Here is a 15,212-nt window from a genome sequence, read left to right as displayed (position 1 = left end):
GCTGAGTCTTTAGGGTTTTCTAAGTATACTATCATGTCATCAGCATAGAGGGATAATTTTACCTCCTCGTTGCCTATTTGGATACCTTTTATTCCCTTACCAGAGGAGATTTCTATGATCAGAAGAAGTGGAAGCAAAGACTATATTCTAGGGGTAAGATTTGGCTTTCAAATTGAGAGAAACTGGCTGGAGAGAAGACCACATTAGGGGAGAGGTTGATACATAATAGAGGATTCTCTGAGACTCTCCCAGCCTCTACTGTTCCAGTTACTTTTTAGGTTCGACACAGGTTGCTCAAAACTACCTTATATCCATAGATTTTGTGGGCCTGGTATTTGTATAAGATGTAAAGATTTGTCTCTGGGACCTCAGCTGGGTAGATTCAAAGACTCAATTACTTAAAGGCTGGAATGGGGGCTGGAATCTTCTGCAAGAGTCCTTATTTGCATGTTTGGTATCTGACATCAGCTGGGACCTTACAGGCTTCTCCATGGAAACTCCCTGGATGGGTTAGTTTGGGCTTCCTCATGCTTGGCAGTTGGATTTCAAGAATATGTGTCCCAGGAGAGCTGGTGGGAGCTGAATGGCTTTTGCCTAATCTGTCTTTGGAAGTAATATGGTATCACTTCTGCCACATTCTATTCACGGGAGCTGTCACAGGCTAGCCCAGATTCAACAAGAGGGAACTTAAAATTCTGTTTCATGATGGGGAGACACAAGGTTATACTAAAAGAGGAACATATACTACAGATGGTATTTTTAAAAACATCACTGAAAATACAATAGGCTGTATCTTTGAAAAATCCACCTGCTACACCCACAACTTTAGGAAGACAGGGGATCAAATGGCAGACAGAGACTATCACATACACTTCACAGAGAGAGCAAATGAGGCTGAAAATGTTATAGAAGTGGGAAAAAGTCCTAATATTCAATTTAGGAATGTTTTCCATGCCATCACTGGGAGATAATACTCTTGTTTCTGCTTGAATACCTGCAGTGACATGGAGGTCATCACCTTAAAGGGCCAATCCATTGCTGCACAGCAGGAATGTACGGAAAGGTCTTTGTGATAAAAATCTACTTCCCCACAAGATCCCCTCATGGGCTCTGTTACTGCCTCTGGTGAGAGAGGACGGGACAGGAGAGAGGAAGCTGACACTCTTGAATACCATCTGTGCTCCAGGCCTGTACCCAGGGCATTCACAACCATTGCACAGACGGCAAACTGTGCCAACCCTCCAGTCACTCGAGATGGACCTTTGCAGGTTTCTCCTCTGAGGCCTTCCTAGTTCCTCAGATGATCTGATTTCCAGGCTGCTTGTGTTTTAGTTTCTCAGTATTCTTCTTCCTCTTCTTTTTTATTTTTTTAAAATTGTTATTTGAGCGGAGGTTTACAAAGCAAATTAAATTTTCATTCAACCTTTCATACACGTTTTCTATGACATTAACTCTAATACCCATAATGTAATCACATTTCCCCCCTGTAACTCTGATTTCCATTAATGCCTCTATAATTCTCTGTGTCTTACCTTTTCCAGTGATGTTGTGCTGGTATTACTCCCCTATTGGATATTGCCTTGCCTTTCACCCATCTTAATATGTGCCTATTTTTCTGTTTATTAATTTTTACTTCCTTCTTTCCTCCTTTCCCACCTCTGGTAATAATCCAAGAATGATTCTGTATGAGTGTAAACCTTTACTTTGCTCTTTGTAACAATAGTTTCATGCAATATTTGCCTTTTTGTGACTAGGTTGTTTCACTCAGTATATTGTCCTTTCTATGCATCCATATTATGCAGTGTTTAGTGAATTCTTCATTGTTGTTTAGTGTTGCATAGTACTTCTTTTATGAGTGTACCATAGTTTCTTTATTCATTCATCTGTTGATGAACATCGTGTTGTTTCTAACTCTGTCATTGTAAACAGTGCTGCAACAAACAAGGTTGTGCATGTATCACACCTTTGCATATATCAGTTTGTGTTGCAGCCCTTATATCTTTTGGCTATATACTGAGTAGTAGGATTGCTGGATAAAAATAGCATTTCTGCTCCTAACTTTCTAAAGAAGTGGGAACTGTTTCCACAGTGGTTGCACCATTTTATATTCCCACCAGCAGTGTAAGAGAGTTCCAATCTCTCCACAACCTTGCCAGAATTTGTTGTTTCCTGTCCAGTTGAACTTTGGTATTTTTGCTGGATAAGATGATACATCATTTGTCATTTTGATTTGCATCTCTCTAATAGTTAATAAAAGAACTCTAGTGGCTTAGTGGTAAGGAGTTACACTGCCAACTCAAAGGCATGTGGTTTGAATCCCCCAGCTGCTCCAAGGAGAAAGGTGAACAATCTCCTCCAGTGCAATTTACTGCTTGTGAAACCTGAAAACCTGAAGGATTAGCTATGAGTCGGCTTTGACTTGATAGTTCATAACATCAACAATAGTTAATAAGGGAGCTCTGGTGGTGAAGTCTGTAGTGAGATGTACTGCTAACTACCTCTCCGGTGGTTCAAACCCACCAGTGGCTCTGTGGGAGAAAGGCAGTCTCTTCCCACTGCCATTTGCAGCCTGATGGAGAATTGCTGTGAGTTGGAACGAACTTGGTAGCCATGAGAACAGCTAATGAGCTGGAGCATTTCTTCATGTGTTTGTTGGTGAACATCTTCTCTGGTGAAGACTCTTTTCATGTCCTCTGCCCATTTTTTAATTAAGCTGTTTGCCTTTTTCTTGTTGAGGTGTTGGAATTTTCAGTAAAGTTTAGAGATAAATCGTTGTCAGAGATAGCATTGCCAAGTATTGCCAATCGTCTAGTTTGTCCATTTTCTGTTGAGCCCACATTTTCATTTGTATCATATAGTCTGTTTATGCCGTAGATTAGAGTTCCTAAGTTTGTCCCAATTTTTTCTTGGATTAACTTTGTTGTTTTCATTTTTATACATAGGTCCTTGATCCATCTTATGTAAGTTTTTGTATATGGTGTGAGGTATGTATTATATCTTGTTTCCTTTTCTTCTGCAAATAGATAGCTTGTTTTGCTAGTATCATTTGTTAAAGAGGCTATCTTTTCCCATTTTAATGGATTTCATCTCTCTGACAAAGATCAATTGTCCATAAGTGGATGGCTTTATTTCTGGGTTCTCAATTCTATTTCACTGGTCTGTGTACCTGTCATTGTACTGGTACTAAGCTGTTTTGATTACAGAAGCTGTGTTTTGAGATCGGGAAGTGCAAGACCTTCTACTTTATTTTGCTCCTTAAGTAGTGCTTTCTTTATCTGGGGTCTCCTTTCCATATAAAATGGTGATTATCTTTTCCATCACTTTGAAGAATGATGGTGGGATGTTTTAGACTAACATGGGTTTTATTTTTAAGCAATAATACCATGCAATACTGGCTCTTCCTAAATCTTTATCAAGTAACCCCTTCAGTCAATTTTTACTTTAACTTTTGCTACACTTGATCTTTCTCATCTTTGTCAAGAAACCTTGTTAGACCAAGCAAGACTTGAATGAATTTAAATATCTTGAAGTTCATTGTTGACTCTCAAAGAGCTTTTGAGACCAAAAGAGGGCCAAAGAGTGAAAACTATAGCTATGTCTGAGGTTGATAAGGGAATCAAGCAGATAGAGCCATACATTCTTGCTAGGCTGCCAGGGGTGGCAGACCACACACAGAGCAAATTCAGAGGCTGGGAGGGCCATCACTCGCACAGTCCCTGTCTCCTTCTTGTATGTGACTGGTAGGTGCTTTAAGGATGGGGAAGTGCTGTTCCTAAAAGGACTCAAAAGCATGAGTAACTTGAGCGTGGCCTGAGAACAACTAGTATCATGCAGTACAGGGTGAAGTCACAGAGAAGTTGGAGTCAGGGGGAGAGGATCAGAAAAAAAAAAAGAGCCCATTATTCTTTATTTCAAACAATTCTTATTAATGTATGAATAAATAAAAAAGCCCTAATTTATTAATTTTAAGTGAATCCTTAGTCTGCTGTCAGGGACCTCTCCAGAGTATGGAAGAGCAATGATATCAGTCTGGAGACTAAGGTGCACCTGATCCAGGCTATGGTCTTCACAATTATGTGTTATGCATCAGAAAACTGGACAATGACTAGGGATGATAGAAGGAGAATTGGTGCCTTTGAGCTGTGGTGCTGGAGAAGAGTATTGAATATGCATCATGGACAGCTAAGATAACAAACAAGTTTCTTCTGGAGAAGGTGAACCCAGGCTACTTCTTGGAGGCAAGGATTCTGAAGCTCCGTCTGACATACTTTGAACACGTTGCAAGGAGGACCTAGTCCTTAGAGAGGGACATCATGCTTGGGAGGGTGGAGGGACAGCACAAGAGAAGAAGACCCTCGATGAGATTGATTTATTCAGTGACTGGGGTAACAGGGGTAGGTGTTAGAGACAATAAGGTTGGCACAAGATAGAGTAGGGTTTAGAGCTGTTGGACATAGTCGCAGGTGACTCTAAGGCACATAATAACAACAACATTAAGCTGACATCTGCAGTCTCCTGAAAGAGTCCAGTATGAATACTAAGCTGGTCAAGATTCTCTGGTTGCATGTGCAAAAACCCAACAACGCTTAGTTTTAACAAGGAGGGACAATTGTCTCACCTACTGGGAAAGCCATGGTTGAGCTGGCTTCAGGTTCAGGTTTAACTAGATCCAGGAGCCTAAAGAATTCATCAGAGTGTATTGTCAATGGATCCTGTTGCTCTGGTTGGCTCCATTTGCACTTACTGTAGCTAAGTTTCCTCTGGTGGCAGCCATGGTGTTGGAAGTCTGGGTTCCTAGTGTTAAGATTCTTAATGAAAGAGGATTCAAGGACACCAGTCTTTCAGGATCAATATATAAAATTCTAGGAAGTACACTGATAGACCTGATATGAGTTGTAAGCCCATTTCTGGGTCCATCATTTTAGATGATGTCTTGCAGGCAGCTAAGGCCAGGAAACAGAACAGTCAAGGCATTGGGAATAGGAACTGGGAAATTAGAAATTGAGGTCATGTTATCTTCTCCACAGTTTATCTGATATCTCATATCTGCTTCTTTTGCTGACCTCCCCACTTTCCTACCTTTTCTTGTAGGTCAATTTCCCCCTTTCTCATCTTTGGCTCAAAGGGATTGCCCTAGTCTCAATCATTTCATGATTTTCAGCTCCTCAACACTGTGGCTGAGTGCAAATTTTCAGTAAGAGATAATATGATTAGTTGTGGATATAGGTGTGTACTACTGATCCCGTAGGGAGCTCTGGTGGCCTAGTGGTAAGAAGTTGAACTGCAAGCCCAAAGGCATGCCTGTTCAAATCCACTAGCTGCTCCAGGGAAGAAGGATGGGCAATCTCCTCCTGTGCAATTAACTGCCTCTGAAAATCCACTGGAGGGTCAGCTACAGGCCGATTCCAACTCGACAGTGCACAACAGCAACGATAACTGGCCCAGCAGCTTTGACAACAGGTGGAGTTCTATAGGAAAAAGTTGACTTCTGAATTCTTCTCTTCAGCAGACCTGGTAGGAGCAGTTCCTTAGAACAGGGAACTGTGGATTTATATTGTTATGTGCCATCGAGTCAGAACCAACCCATAGCTGACTGTCCAGCGAGTTTTTAGACAGAACTGTGGATGGGCATTACAGAACAAGATATCATATTAGCCCGGGTGACCCAGAACAATGAGGCAAGAATGAGTAGCGTAAAATTCCAGCTAAATAGGCCAGATGGTCATGAAAGCCAAGGGTCACAGAACATTTGAGAAAGATAAGATCTTTGGAAGTCAGAATAAAAGAATAAAGTTCCTGAAGGTACTAGGACTCCAAGCCCTTTCCAAGTGAGCAGAAAGGGAGAAACAAGACATGCCAGAGCATGGAGCAGACAGGGCGTCAGCTGATGCTCTTCACGCCTGAATTGGCAACCCTGAACCAATATGCAAATATACTTGAAGTGTCAAGTCCATTATTGAGCCTTTCCTCAGACCACAAACACTGGCCTCTATTTCTTCCCCCAAGTTCTGACCAGCATCCTTATAGTCTCCTCAGTCCCTGGATGACCACTGAACATGTTTTAGGGAGAGGATGGGGGTGGGGGAGCTACAGGGAATTTTTCATGACTTCCTGGAAAGCCAAGAAGTTTTTCCTCAAAGATCATGAATGGAGAGAAAAGACCAAGAAGAATAAAGGAAGAACCTGTGTTAGAAATTTCTAGATCTCTTCTGTGGGTGAGGAAATAAAAGTCCAGCAAAATTTCTAGACACACACACACACACACACACACACACACACACACACACACACACACACACATCTAGATTTTATGAAGTCCCCATGGCTGGCAGGCGCTCAAGGTTCTCTCCACAAGTCCTCCCTGGCTGTTGGGGAATGAACACAGTATGTATGTGTGTATTGGGCACTGTCACAAGATGCGGCTAGAGACCCAAGCAAGGAACTAAATTGTCTCAGAGGATCCAGAGAATGGCTAACAAGTTGCCAGTGGCTCTGCACAGAACAGGTGAGTCCATCCAATATGGTTTATCTAAGCAGCTTACATATACAGGTGGAAGAAAAGGAGATCTTTGTGTTGCGATGCTGTTTCCCCCCTTTCAGACTGAGTAGAATTCAGATCCCATCAGATAAGTCCAAGTGAAAAGAAAAAGGCACAGAGGCTGGCACTTAAAGAGAAGGGCTGCCTGCCAGAGTTACGCGTGGAGACGTCAGGAGACCTTCCGCCAGCAGAAGGGAGTGGAGGGTCACCCTGGGGCGGATGGCCTGGGCCTCACTTTGCCCAAGACCTTCACAATGTAGACAATTAGAATTCCTAATGAGTTTCTCCTTACAGTGACTGTATCACCATTGCGATTAGGCTAAGTGTAAACTTAGACTTCACACTTCTGTCACAATCTGACTTGGTGCCTCTTTATTTGTGGCGACCTCACAAAGTCAAAGGGGCCCAAGCCTCGCTTGACCCCTGAGAGGCCCCCAAGGCAGGGAGAGAGTGGAGGAGGAGGTGGGGAAGGAAGAGAGAGGGCAGGGGGTGAAAGAGGAGCCATCGAGGGAGGAGGGCCTCGGGAAAGGCCGCCGGGGGCGCGCGGAGCGGTGATACGGGGGCGCGCTTGGGGGGGCAGTGATGCGAGCGCGGGTGGGCACGGGGCGGGGACGCGGGGACGCGGGGGCGCGCTTGGGGAGCTGCCGCGGGCGGGCCGGGGAGGTGACTCGGGGACGAGCACGGCGCGCGGCGCGGGGACGCGCTTGGGGCGGGGACGCGCGCGGGCGGGCGCGGTGAGGGCCCCCGCTGTCAGGCTTCTATCTGCGCGGTGATTGATGGGAGCCCGGGTTTTTCTGTCAGCCTGTCACGGCGCAGGAATGTTTAATGTTCTCATTATTGGTTACGCTGTTGTGTATATTTCTCTGTCAGCACCGCGGACCCAGCTGAACTGGCAGAGCACTTCAAAGGCCTGCGGGTCATTCATCATCCCCCTGACGCTCCGGCAAATGCTCAGCTTCAGCTCCGCGCCAGGGATTTGTTATGACTTGCGAGCCGGCTGACAGACAGGGCTGAGGCGACCGCCCCGGGGAGGGCGGGAGGGGCCCACGGCAGCGCCCCGGGGCCCGGCTCCGCGGCCTCCGGGGGGTACACGGCCGGGGGGTGCCCGGCCAGGGGTGCTCGGCCTCAGGGTGGTGTCCCGCCGGAGGTGCCCTGCCGGGGTTGTCCCCCCAGGGGTGCCCGGCCAGGGAGTGCCCCGTAGGGGTCCTGCAGAGAGGCTGGGCCGCCCGCAGCGGGGTCCCCGCGCCCTCAACCCGGCCGCCCTCCAGGCTGGCGTGGCCGAGGCGTCTCTGAAAGTTGTGCTGAAAAGCAGAGGTCGGGGAAGAAAGAGAAACTCGCCTGGTCCAGGACCCGAGGAGGCCGGGGGAGGGGAGCAGCAGAATATCGGAGCTTTGTTTCCTTTCCCAGGCCGTGACATGATTAATCGTTTTCTTCTGATCTAATTTTGGAACATGAAAAACAGCACATTTGTCTTGAAGAAAAATGATGTGCCGAACTGCGCAGATGGAAATTTCGAGCAATGAGAAAGATTAAAGTGAAACCCCACTCCTTAGACCTAATCATGAGTTGTAGATTATTCTGTCGGCCCAGCCAGATGGTAGCTCTGATTCCACAGCCCCTTCTTATATTAATGAATACTAGACTGTTATATTTGACTTAGGTAAGTGAAATGTCTATCAGAGCTAATGGACTGCCAGCCAGCATAACACATGTTGTACCGCTAAGGGTCCTTGCTGCATTTTTCATGTTTTATACTAATGTAGAACATTTTGTTTCCTACTGTTTTTCATCATTGTCACTGTTTGCTAAATATTTTCACATGGAAGGGGGAGCAGGGAGACAAAGTCAGGAGGAAAAAGAACCCCCCTCCAAACTTGTGTCCAAAGCTAATTTCCTCCCTTTGGGCCTGGCTATAACTCTACAAGTAAAACAGTCACCCCAAGCAATGCGTTCAGGAACTCAATAGTAACGTGATTAAGTTCCTAGTCAACAAGACTACACTCGACTGTATGTTAACAAACCTAATTATAGCCCTGTGGTGATAAATTGGGAGGGAGCCCTCTGTGCACATCTCTGAGGTCATGTCTAAAAGAGCAGCTTGACCCTCTGGTCCCAAGGGAGAGAGTTATCCTGGAAAGGGGTCCCCAGCTGAGCATGGTGGAGAGCCTTGTTTCTCCATGACCCACTTGTCTTGTCCCTGAGGACGATGGGCAGTTGCCAAGGAGCATTTCAGAACAGAAAAGACAGATGTGTGGAGCAACTGGGCATTTGGCTTTTCTGGATGAAACTGGATGGTGGTGGCACTGGCCCCATCCATGTTGTGAAAGGAAAGTGTGGTACTAGTGGTTCATTGGTCCTTTGATGGCCTGGGAATCTGGCCTCCCCTTCCTCCAGAATCCTTGACTGTTTCCTGGTGTTATGGACTGTACCACCTAAAAATAGGTGATATATACCATACCTGTGTAGTTGCAACTCCATTTGGGAATGGGCTGTTTTGTTATGTTAATGAGTCAGGGTTAGTGTAGGATATATCTTGAATCAATATCTTTTTTTTGTAATTTTTTTTTTTTTAGTCAATCTCTTTTGAGTTGCAAGCTAGCAAACAGAGAAGGGGTAAGAGAGACGCCAAGCCATATGATGATGGCCCAGGAGCAGAAGACTCCTCTAGGAGCTAGAGCCTTCTTCCAGAACCAACAGAGAAAGAAAGCCTTCCCCTAGAGCTGGCACCCCAAATCCAGACAGCTAGCCTCTTGAAGATAAACTTCTGCTTATTAAAGCCTTCTTAGTTGTGCTATTTATGTTATAGCAACAACAGATAACTAAGACACTTTGTGAACTCTTCAAGGGCTTGTAATTTAACAGAAACTCCCTAGTTGCTTCTTGGTAATGATCTCCAGACAGTGTGGAGATGAATTCCTAGAGAAAAATAGGTCTTGAAGCTGAATTTTGAAAGATATTTGGGGACAGGTAAAATGGAGAAGGTTGAGTGACATCCTTGAAGTGATGTCTCAAGGAAAAAGTGGAAATAAATGAAAGAAATCAAATACATAGAGCCCCAGACATGAACAGACTTGAATGGAGATAGAAGAGAGAACACAGAGACAGTAAATAGTCATTGATCCATGGATTTGGAGGAAAACTTCCCTGTCCCAGAGGTTTTCCCAGCTTATGTTAGCCCTAGGAAAGTGAGAAACAAACCAACAGGAGGTAACTGAGCAGGAGGGGGAGAGACTGGAAAAGCCAGGCTTGAGGGGAGTAGCTCAGACTAGGGCATAAGTATATCAGGTCAGCACCCCTAACTGAGAGCACCTGGATGGAGGTCAGCTTCAGATCTTTCGAGGAGCTATTCAGGCCTTGTTTGTGTAGAGAAGTGTCTCTGGAGTCCTATCTAGGATGACACAACCCTGAAATTTGAGAAGACTCTGCCATGGATTGAACTGTGTTCCCCCAAAATACACGTATGTAATTATACAACATGGAAGACTCATGTAACGAGTCCTCTCACAGTCTATTAAACCAGACAGTTAAGAATGGAATGCAACACTCTCTAATCCCTTTACAGCCTTAATGGGATGTAGGGAGAGTTCCCTTAGGGTGTAGCCTGTACTATTTTTTATCTTATTAATGGTAAAATTGGGGAGAGGAAGCAAGTCAGAGATAAGGACTCAAAGTACTCTCAGGAAATGATCACCAGGAATGGAGTGTGTCTTTGTGGATCCGAGATCTTATACAACATAACTCCTTGACATCGAGGAAAGCCAAAACAAATGGAAGGCTCTAGGGAACGCCAAGCCTACAGATGCTGAAAGAAACAAGGACCTTCCTTCACAATGAACACAGAGAAAGCCTTACCCTAAAGACTATCCTGAACAAGAATGACAGAAGAAGACTTGATGCCTTTGAGCTGTGGTGTTGGAGAAGAGTGGTGAATATCCCATGGATTGGTAAAAGGACAAAAAAGCATGTCTTGAAAAAGGTGCATCCAGGGTGCTCCTTGGAGATAAGGATAGTGAAACTTGATCTTACATACTTTGGTAATGTTGTTAGGAGAGGCCAGGCCTTGGAGAAGGACATCATGTTTGAAAGGATGGAAGGCCATAGAAAGAGGAAAACTCTCAATGACAAACTCATCTTGTTGACCCACGTTTAACAGAATGAAAGCCTGTCAGTTAGACAGGATCAGACACATGTTTGATTTGACCTTAATGAAGTCTGTGAAGACAGCACAGGCGGGCAGTGTTTTTTTCTGTTGATCATGAGGTCTTTAGGATTCAAAGCCAACTGGACAGCAGGAATAGGAACATAGTTATTACACACACTCATTTATTTAAGCCTAAATTTTCCTTTCTCTAGAGTAAATACCTAAGAATGGGATTTCTAGGTTTTAATGGTATATACATGTTGAACAAAGATGTTAAGAAACTACCAAATTGTTTTTTTAAGTGGTAGTACCATTTGAGATTTCCATCAGCAATACTTGAGGCATCTCATTATTCATTCTCATTGTTGTTCTTTACCATCAAGTCAGAACAACCCATAGAAAACCTTCCAGTGGGTTTTCAGAAGCAGTTAATATCATGGGAGCAGATTGCCCATCCTTCTCCCATGGTGGATTTGAACTGCGTGCTTTCAGGATTGCAGTACAGTTTCTTACCACTAGGCCACCATAGCTCAATCAGTTTTTAAGTTGTAACTTTTCTCGTAGGTATGTGAACTCTGGTGGCACAGTGATTGAATCCTTGGCTGCCCATTGAAAGACTGGTGATTGAAACTCACCAACTGCTGCTTCTTTAAAGACTATGTAGCTTTGGAAACCTTATGGACAGCTCTATTTTGTGCCATAGGATCACTGGGGATTGGAACAAACAAATCAATGACACGTGGGGTCACTGAGGGCCAGAAAAGACTCAGCAGGACCCAACAGCAGTGTCTAGCTATGCTGAGCATCTTCTTATGTGCCAATTAGTCATCCATATATCTTTTCTTTTGTCAGATGTATATGCAGAATATTGGTCATTTGAAAAGGAAGATTGTTTTCTTTCTTTCATGGAATTTTGTGAGGGTTTTGTTTGTTTTTTCCTGGATACACGTCTAGTTAGAAATACTATTGCCACTCTTCCTCTAGCTGTAGCTTGCAGCTCACCATATTCTTTCACTTTGCTGTTATTGCTAACTGCTGCTGTATCTATTTTAATTCCTAGTTACTTATATGCAGCAAAATAGGACAGTGCCTGATCCTTCTACATTTCAGCCCATTGTTACAGCTTCTAAATCAATCCATATCCTTGAGGAGCTTTCTTCTTTTCATTCACCCTCTGCTTCACCAAGCATGGTGTTTTTCTCCAGGGCCTGGTGCCCTCCAATAAGCTGTTTAAAGTATGCAAATGAAGTCTTACTAGCCCTCCTTCTAAGAAGCATTCTGGTAACACGACTTCCAGGACCGAGTTGTTTGTTTTTTAAAAGTCCCTGTTCTATTCAGCATTATTGACCTCCATCATAACTAAAAAGTATTCATTCTTCTTTGTTTTTCCTTATTAATTGTTCCATTTTTGCATACATGTGAGGTAATGGAAAATATCAGAGCTTGAATCATGCACACCTTAGTCCTCACAGTGAAATCTTTGCTCTTTAGCATTTTTTAAAAGTCTTTTGCAAAGGATCTGTCGAATGCAATATGTCATTTGATAGCTTGACTCCTGCTTCCATAGATGCTAATTGTGGACTCAAGTAAAATAAAATAATTGACTGCTTCAATCTTTTCATTCGTAACAATGACACTTCTTATTGGTTTAGGTGTGAGGTTTTTTGTTTTCTTTTTGTTGAAGTATAATCCATACTGAAGACTTTGATCTTCATCAATAAGTACTTAAAAAGCAGGGAAATATTAATAAACAGGGAGAATGAAAGGAAGAGTAATATGCAATAAAGGTTTGCTGAGACATTGTAATAAGTTAATTGTATCAATCAGTGTTAATTAATATGATTCATTTGAATTGATTGGGTGGTTCAACCAATGAATGGATTGATAGAGGGAAAAAAAATCAGTATGATTTGTAAACTTTCACTCAAATAAAAATGTTGTTGTTGTTATGTGCTGTCGAGTCGTTTCCGACTCATAGCGACCCTATGCACAACAGCCCTAAACCCTGCTCTATCCTGTGCCAACCGCACCGCCTCTGACACACCCATCCCGATTACCCCAGTCACCGAATCAATCCATCTCATAGAGGGTCTTCCCCTCCTGTGCTGTCCCTCCACCCTTCCAAGCATGATGTCCCTCTCCAAGGACCCGTCCCTCCTGGAAACATGTCCAAAGTATGTCAGACGAAGCCCCAGAATCCTTGCCTCCAAGGAGTAGCTTGGTCTCATCCTCTCCAAGATGAATCTGTTTGTTTTCCTGGCAGTCCATGGTACATTCAGTACCCTTCTCCAGCACCACAGCTCAAAAGCATCCACTCTCCTTCTGTCCTCCCTAGTCATTGTCCAACTCTCTGATGCATAACAAGCGATTGCAAATACCGTGGCCTGTATCAGGCGCACCTTAGTCTTCAGAGAGACACTGTTGCTCCTGAATACCTTTGAGAGGTCCCTAACAGCAGACTTTCCCATCGTGATATGCTTTTTGATTTCCTGACTGCTGGTACCAAGAGTGTTGACTGTGGAGCCGAGCAAACTGAAGCTGTGAACACTCTCAATCTCTTCGTCATCCATCCTGACGCTGCTAATTGGTCCAGTGGCGAGAATCTTTGTCTTCTTAACATTAAGCCTTAGTCCATACTGAAGGCTGCAGTCCTTGACCCTTCGCAGCAAGTGCATGAGGTCCTCCTCAGTTTCAGCAAGCAGGGTTGTGTCATCTGCATAACGCAGATTGTTAATAGATCTTCCACCAATCCTGATGCCACAATTCTCCTCATAGAGCCCAGCCTCTCGGATAATCTGCCCTGCATACATGTTGAAAAGGTATGGAGACAGGATGCATCCCTGGCGTACACCCTTCCCAATTTTGAACCATGCAGTGTTACCCTGCTCTGTTCTGACTACTGCCTCTTGGTCCAAGTAAAAGTTTCGTATTAGCACAATTAAATGTTCTGGGATTCCCATTCTTCTCAGAGTCAGCCACAGTTTTTTATGATGTTCTACAAGCAAGGTTGTGTCAACTGTATATCACAGTTGTTAAGGAGTCTTCCTCCAATCATCATGGTATATTCTTCAAAGAGTCCAGCTTCTCAGTTTATTTACTTAGTATATAGATTGAATAAGCAGGTGAAAGGATCCAATCCTGATGCATGTATTTCCTGATTTAACAAAGAAAAACCTTACATGAAATTTTCAAGGTCAATTCATATTGTAGCATGTGTTACACTTCACTCTGTTTTATGGATTAATAATGCTCTATTAGGGAGCTCTGGTGATGCATCCATAAGGTTTGGGTTCCACCACTAATCCAAGGGCGGCACCTCTCTGGTGGTTCAAATCCACCAGCAGCTCCACAGGCGAAGAGGAGCAATCTCCTGTACAAGTTACAGCCTCTGAAAATCCACTTGAGGGTCAACTGTTACTCAGTTTTGACTCAACAGGAATCAGATTTTTTTAAAAATAGTTCTATTGTGTGAATATATGTGTAGTGTTCTATTGTTTTATATATGTGTTTTATTTATCCATTAATCATTTGATGGACATTTGTGTTGCTTCTTTTTGCCTATTACTAACCATACTACTATGACTATTCACTAGGGAACTCTAGTGGCCTACTGCTTAAAGAGTTGTACTGCCAACCCAAAGGCAAGTAGTTCAAATCCACATTCTTTGGGAGAAAGATAAGCAATTTCCTCCCAGGCAATTTATAGCCTCTGAAAATCTACTGGAGGGTCAGCTACGACTTGGTTCCCATTCAACATCAATGAGAGAGAGAAGACATGAATGTTCCAACTCAGCTACAATGACGGAGATGAACAAGCTTTTGTATAAATATAATTTTTCAATTTTGTTGGATATATATCTGAGTGAGTGAATTTTATGCAAGTATAAGTTACGTTTTATTGACCATGGAAAAGCATATGGTTCTGTGGATCATAACACATTATGGATTGCAAAGAATGAGAATTCCAGAACACTGTTGTACTTATTCAGTACAAGTCTCTACAAAGCAGAAAGTTACTGTTTGAACTGAACAGAGAGATACTGACTTATTGAAAATCAGAAATTCACATGTCAGCGTTGTATTTTTTACACCTTATCTACACAATATGTGTGGTGGGCAATGAATAAGTGAGAAGGAATTATTTGATGCCTTTGAACTATGTGTGGAGAAGAATATTTAATATACCATGGACTGCTAAAAGGAGAAAAGTCTTTCTTGGAGAAGTGCACTTAGAATGTTCCTTAGAAGAGAGGATGGTAAGATTTTTGTCTCATGTACTGTGGGCATGTTATCAGGAGGGTCTAGTCTCTGGAAAAGGGCATCATGCTTGGTAAATAGAAGATCAGTGACAAAGAGGAAAACCTTCAAGGAAATGGATTGATGTTGTGACTAACAATGGGCTCAAGCCTAAAAGTGATGCTAGGACAGGGTTTTTTTAAATTAAATTTTATTAGTTTTAATGAACATTTACAGAGATTTTGGGTTTTCATTCATTCATTGTTGCACTGTTTTCTCCACCCTCCTCCCCAGTTC

At 43.3% G+C, this 15,212-nt stretch overlaps 1 pseudogene; it reads right to left on the bottom strand.

The window, feature by feature from the left end:
* Positions 1 to 7,955, bottom strand: part of LOC102851119 — a 105,457-nt pseudogene extending 97,502 nt beyond the window's left edge.
* Between the last annotated feature and the right edge of the window lie 7,257 nt (positions 7,956 to 15,212).

This window comes from Elephantulus edwardii, unplaced genomic scaffold (assembly GCF_000299155.1).
Source record: "Elephantulus edwardii isolate Elephantulus edwardi_28Jun2011 unplaced genomic scaffold, EleEdw1.0 scaffold00058, whole genome shotgun sequence".
Lineage (NCBI taxonomy): Eukaryota > Metazoa > Chordata > Mammalia > Macroscelidea > Macroscelididae > Elephantulus > Elephantulus edwardii.
This window is presented reverse-complemented; position numbering and strand designations above follow the sequence as displayed.